The sequence below is a fragment of the Micropterus salmoides genome, unplaced genomic scaffold (genome assembly GCF_014851395.1).
Source record: "Micropterus salmoides isolate LMB-PRFRI ecotype aquatic unplaced genomic scaffold, ASM1485139v1 Ms_hic_scaffold_21, whole genome shotgun sequence".
Lineage (NCBI taxonomy): Eukaryota > Metazoa > Chordata > Actinopteri > Centrarchiformes > Centrarchidae > Micropterus > Micropterus salmoides.
The window spans coordinates 8975752-8982446 of record NW_024041262.1 but is presented as its reverse complement, the minus strand read 5'-3'; positions in this window follow the sequence as shown (position 1 = coordinate 8982446).

The following is a 6695-nucleotide window of genomic DNA, read 5'->3' as shown; positions in this document are numbered from 1 at the left end:
AGAAATGAAATATTGACATTACAAATTAATTATAGGATTTGCTATGGACAAATAAATTATGTGTAGAAAATATATAAAGATAAGAAATGAAATGTGACGTGGGGGCTGAATGCACAATAAAAAGCCCATTCTGATGATATGTGATATATGTATGTATATATATATATATATGGTATATGTGACAAGTGCAGGGATTACATAAGGGAATAAAAGTCCAGTTTGATGACCCCTTCTCTTAGCAAAAGTGATTTTATAAGTAAATATCCTCAGCCAGATATTGTTAGAAATATACAATTAAATGAGCACCATCATATTTTACAATCACAGGCTGTAAAACACCCTTTCTCAACAGAAATAGTGGCCTTTGGATTCATTTCACGGCCGACTGGCAGAAATTTGAAATGGAATCAAGCCATCTTACGGCAGACGGCCCAAACAGAAATGGAACGCGCCCAGTCCACTTACGTGGACCGAGAGAGGGAGGGGGAGCGAGGGGGGGGGAGAGAGATACGTTAATCAATTGAAGCTTTGGCGTTTTGTGCACATGAGCTTATTAACTTATTAAATCGCCATAAAACAATCAAATTCGGAGCAAAGCAAAGCTAGTGAAGGTTAAAGTTACGTTAGCAGCGATGCTAACGCGCAGCTGCACCTGCAAGCAGACGTGAGCAGCGTGAGGACCGGACAGGATGATGGACAGAACTTTAAATCAGGGAGAGATACTGGTGGAGGAGAAAGTTAATAGATGATTTAAAAGTGCTTTATTTAAATGGACACGGAGCTGCCAGAACAAGAAGCAGGGGAGAGGATGCTGAGGCTATATAGATGTTTAATTAACAGAAAGGTAAGCATGTGTTTTTATTAACGTTATTCCGTAGTGTTGGATGTTGATTAATTATCTTGAGAGAGTGATGAGCAAGTGGGCGTTTGTGCTGTGAAATTATAAGAGTTGACTAACTTAATGCAAACTTATGTAAGTCCCATGTTGTGGGCATGATGCCTGAATGTAATATTTTGGCTTATTGCTGTAAATACAGTGGTGGAAGAAGTACTCGATTTTCCTACTTAAGTAAAAATGCAGATACCACATAAAAAAGTTACTCAAGTAAAAGTAAAAAAGTACCTGGTTTTAAAATATACTTAAGTAATCAAAAGTACTACACATCAAAATCTATACACAGTATTTATTTTTAAATTCACTCCAGACAGCATTATAAGTTACAGTGAATCACAATAAGGAAGAGTACAAGTGGATATTTCCTATACTGTGGGAGGATTAGCCTGTGTTCTGCTCTTGTAGTAGTTTCCCCCTTCAGACCGACCTCATTTTGGACTTTGGGCATGTGCACGGGTTGTGTTGGACAAGGAGGTCAAAACTAACTGAAACACTTCTCAATTCACAATCTCATCAAAAATCCACATGTTAACGTCTGCACCTCTGATAAAGTGCAACTCACAGTCCCACACAGAGCGAGGTTGGCTTCAGTTTTCACATGTTTATATTGCAAAGCTCTAGCAGCTACGTTAGCACTCGGCCACAGACAAAAACAGAGCTGCTGCACAGTCACACCTGACACAACAATGCTCTCACTACAGTCCTCCCTCTTTAATTAGCCTGAATAGAAACCTCTTCTAGAAAAGTCCAGAGCTGCTTTGAACAGACCTCTGCGCACTAACTCAGTCCTCATGAAGTCTGTTAAGACCGGGGGCCAGTCTGCCGGGTCATTTGGTGAAGCAGCAACTGTTCCGTTAGGGTCTGATGCTGGCTGTTCATCTCTGGCTGCGCTGGTAATGTCTGAGGCTGCCTGTGTTTCACCTGGGTCTGTGGGACCCGCTAAAGACGTCCGGACCGGGTCTGTGCTCGCACTGACTGAGGCCGGATGTGGATCAGCTGGGCTGACTGGAGTCTGTTCTTGTACTGGCTGATGATCCCAATTTACTCCACTGACAAACTTAAGCAAAGCCCTTGTCAATGTAATGCAAATCCACTGCTTCCCATCTTGCATTAGTCCAGAGTTGGAAATAAACTTCACTGTCTTGTTTTAAAATGATGTATGAGGAGTGCCCTCACATCCTGTCTGGACTGGTTCACAGATGTTTATTGCTGGAATGCGTGAATAAAATTTTTTAGGCCGTGAATATGAACGCATTTCCACGTGCAATGCGGTCATCTTTTCCGAGCTGCAGTTTATAAACACTGTGGCCCGTCTGCGTTATCAAACATAATAAATAGTTGTATTTTTACTCAACATTGTTCTGTCACAGTCTGGCAAGAAACCAAGACACGACAGACAAGAGCTGCGCTTCTCAGCTGGTTAGCAGGACAGACAGACAGAAATTCACAGCAGCTACACATTAACTGAACATTAGGCTACTGTTACTGTTACCTGCTGACATCAGACTCTGAGAGGAGCGAACACAAGTTTACCTGCCTGCTGTTCCTGCACTTCACTCTCACTGAGCTTCTTTCTCTTCTCGTGCCTAGAAGGATAGTCCCTCTTCATCCTCTCATTTGACACGACAGTGAGGCGGGGCCGTCCACCTCTGCGCAAGACTGACTTTATTACTATCCCTGTGTAAGCCGGTCGCATCTGCTGGGTTAATTCGCGCAGAGTCAGCTTTATTAGTTCACATTTGTTTTTCAGTGCTGCAACCGGGGTGAGATCAGTGCTATCCACTGGCCCACCGTGCCGCCCAACAATGCACCAATATATGCACATATTGTTTATTGTGTCACTGTTGTTTAGTTTCAGCACATGTATTACCTGTGTGCCAGGTACTGTCTATAACCTACTGGGTTCAGTAGCTGACAGATGTTGTGCAAAGTTAACGTTAGTTACCACTGAAAGGAAGTATTTCCTGCCTGCGGGAGTGTAAGCATTCAGTGGTGACAGCGGAGCTTCGAGTTCACCAAAGTAGATGAAAAATATAACGTGGATTGTTTAATCTATCCTTTCAGTATTGTTGTTTATCAACAAGGTTTTGCAAAGCAAGCTAACATATGGCTTCTGCCTTCTGTAGGCTAACATTATGTGTTATTGAATCAAGAATGTATAAACAAGAAACCACATTTTTTCTCTCAGTAAAGCAAACATTTAGGTAGGTAGGTAGGTTTTATTTTCACAATATAACAAGTTGTAGAGTGAAATTGAGTTTTATAACTCCCTTCTGCTACATAGCAGACAGGAAACAATTAATTATAAAAATGGCAACAGAAATAAACTATCATCACTGGAGCAGTGCTGAGGATGAACTAGAGTTTAAGAGTCTGATAGTTTGGGGGGGAAAGCTGCTCTGCAATCTGGTGGTGCAGCAGCAGAAACTTCTATATCTCTTCCCAGAAGGCAGCAGGGTGAACAGGCTGTGGCTAGGTGGGAACTGTCCTTTAGTATCCTTTGGGCTCTGCAGGCACCTCACCTCACTGATATCACTGATGCTCGGGAGATGGGTACCAATGATCTTCTGTTGATCTTCTGAGTGTTTTAATCACCCGCTGCAGAACTCTCCGGTCCTGGGCTGTGCACATCCCATGTTAGTGACGTTTCCAGTCTGGATGCATTCTGTTGCTCCCCTGTAAAAGCTGACAAGGACTTGGCGTGGGAATTTGGTCTTCTTAAGCTTCCTCAAGAAATCCAGTCGTATCTTAGCTTTCTTCACCAGAGTGGAGATGTGAGACGACCATGTCAGGTTCTCTGTGATGCCGATTCCCAGGATCTTGAAACTATTCACCTGCTCCACCTCAGCTCTACTGATGCCGACAGGAGTGTGTGTCTTTATCTCCTTCTTCCTAAAATCAATGAGCAGCTCCTTGGTTTTGCTGACGTTGAGCGGTAGGTTGTTCTCTGAGCACCACTCTACAAGATTATGAATTTCCTCCCCATATGAAGTCTCATCCATGTCGGGGGATGCAGTCGTGGGTGTACAGCGTGAACAGGAGGGGGTTGAGCACACAGCCCTGGGGGGCTCCCGTGTTGAGCACTAGAGTTGTGGAGGTGAGTCCGCCAATCCGAACTGACTGGGGCCCGTTCGTGAGAAGTCCACTATCCAGTTGCAGAGTGTTGTATTTAAACCCAGAGTGCTGAGTTTGCTGATCATTTTCTTAGGGGACATTGTGTTGAACGCTGAGCTGAAATCCACAATCAGGATTCTGAAGTAGGTGGTGTTTTTCTCAAGGTGTGTATATATTAATACATATAAATAGATCTGTTTTAAAGTTGAGAGTCTAACAATGTTGTAGGCAGTCAGCAATCAATGTATAAATGGATTTCTCTGAAAATACTTACTTCTTTGGAGAAGCTATAACTGGCCATATAGACTAGTAAAAACCTGGTTGGGGATAAGGTTAGGTGAGGTGTTTCTGTGTTTATTGCGAGATCTCTCTATGAAAGTGATTTGTGTTTTGGATTCTATTCGCTCATGAGTTCAAGCGAGCACGTGTACGAGCGCACGCCTGGTTGCAATCTTAAAACCGCAACATGAGTGGCCGCTGGAAATTCCATAATGCCCCTTTAATGTTAACATTAATTCCACACCCAAACTTACAGCTCCATTAAATAAAATAGAAAGTTCAATTAACTTAACGTTATGTTACTGCAATTTTTGTTTCAAGATTCACCACTTATCAGATATTAATTATGAAGCAGCTGCCGGGTCAGCAGACAGACACAGCAATCCCTCAACAGCCTCTTGTAACGTTAAATTTGGTCTTATACAAGTGAACTGCACTCACCACATTCAGAGCTACAACTGAAGAGTCTGTGTAAAATGTCACATAAAATATCAGCGCTAACGTATTGCATCCAGTCCAGTCCTGAACAGTCTAATGTCAAAGCTGCAAGGAAAATTGAGATCTGGTGTCAAACTAAACATTCTCAAATCGATGACAGTCCTTCATTTCAAAATGGAGGTTTGTGGTGGTTTTCGCGGTCTGTTAATATTACTGTATTTAGATTTAGAGTAATATTTTCCCAGAATGCATTGAAAATCTACAGTAACATACTGTCCACCGCTTATACAGTTGGAAACAGTTAAAAATACAGTAATAATACTTAAAAGTAAAAATAAATTCAGTGTATAGTCTGACGATGTTATAACTGACCATGGAGTCGATCACTTGGTCATCCATGTTACTGTTTGCAGGCCTGCATTAACCTGCAGTTAGGCCTGAGCCTCAGAGGTTTTGTAGGCCCACAATAAAAACAATAAAAATGTCTAATGACCACGTTTATCTATACTTTGCGCGACAGTAAGCATGATCGGTATGCGTACAGTAAAGGCAATGAGTCACATTATGACCTTATGAATCTTTTCTAAGGAAGATGCTCCTACCAATAGCTACGGAGTCAACACTGTAAAATCAAGATCACAGTAATAATTAGTTGATCAGCAAACACATGAATGCAGCATTGTAGACAATATTTTGTCCTTGTAATCCACGTTTCCATTGCAAATGATAGCCTTTAGATATTATTGGAAACTATTCAGAATCCCCCTCCTTAAAGGGGAAGGGGATTAGTATCGTAATCATTTAATATTGCATTGCAAATAAATTTTCATACACACAAAGCGATTACAGTACTGGTCCTACCAGGCTGGACATGCATTCTGCCATAAAACGTATCCGCCCTCTATAATGCACAGATGTTAATCTGATTCCATTTATTTTGATTTTACAGTGTCACATTTTAGGGTCTAGTTCTAGCTTCCAAACAGTAACATGGATGAGCAAGTGATTAAATCCGTGGTCAGTTTTATCATTGTCAGACTATTGCAAAAAAATTTTGCTATATAATATAAAGTTCAACATAATGTAAATGTAAATCTGGAAGCCATGCATTAGCTTGCTTTGCAAAACCTTTTTGATAAAACAACAATACTAAAAGGATAAATAAACAATCTACATGTTATATTTATCAGTTACTTTGTTGAACTCGAAGTTCCTTCACAGCTGAATGCATGCGCTCCAACTGTCGGGGGAACGCCTTCTATCTGTGGTACCTACCTTGGCACGACACCGGCCGATCAGCAGCCTCTCTGTGCTGATACTGGAAATGTGCATGTGTATTGTTGTGGGTTACAGTCAAATGTGTCGTTTGACTTTCCAACAGCCATATACAGTATGTAATTTTGGGACACTTGACAATAAACCTATTTTGTCATTTAGGTATGAGGATGTGTTGCAGCAATGAACCATAATATACAGCTACTGCATTGATGATGCAGGTGTCATGCTTAAACTCATATTTTTATTTAAAAAGAAACAATATTTTAATTCAATTGATATTCTATCATATATCTTACTCAAAACACAAATTACTTACATTTTGATAACAAATAAGTACTTACTAGGTAGAAATATGCAAAAAAATATTATCCTCTGAGGGTATCAAAATCACCAGGATTTTTTGCAACTTACAACTCAGCAGGGACATGTCACAAATGTGTTTCAACTCAATACACATCTGACTGGCTTACAATAAAAAGTGAAATTTATATAACAAGCTGCTGCATTGGAAGAAACATCTTACAGCAAAAAGTGATGATGTCTTTATAACAGACATTTCTCACTAATGGGCAATACACAAAGAGGAAATCAATTTGGAATTTAAAAATTGAGCATTTTATATTTAAAGTAGATCTCATGCAGATGTCTATGAAGATTCTCAGTCATCCAGGTCATAGTTTCCAACGAAGGT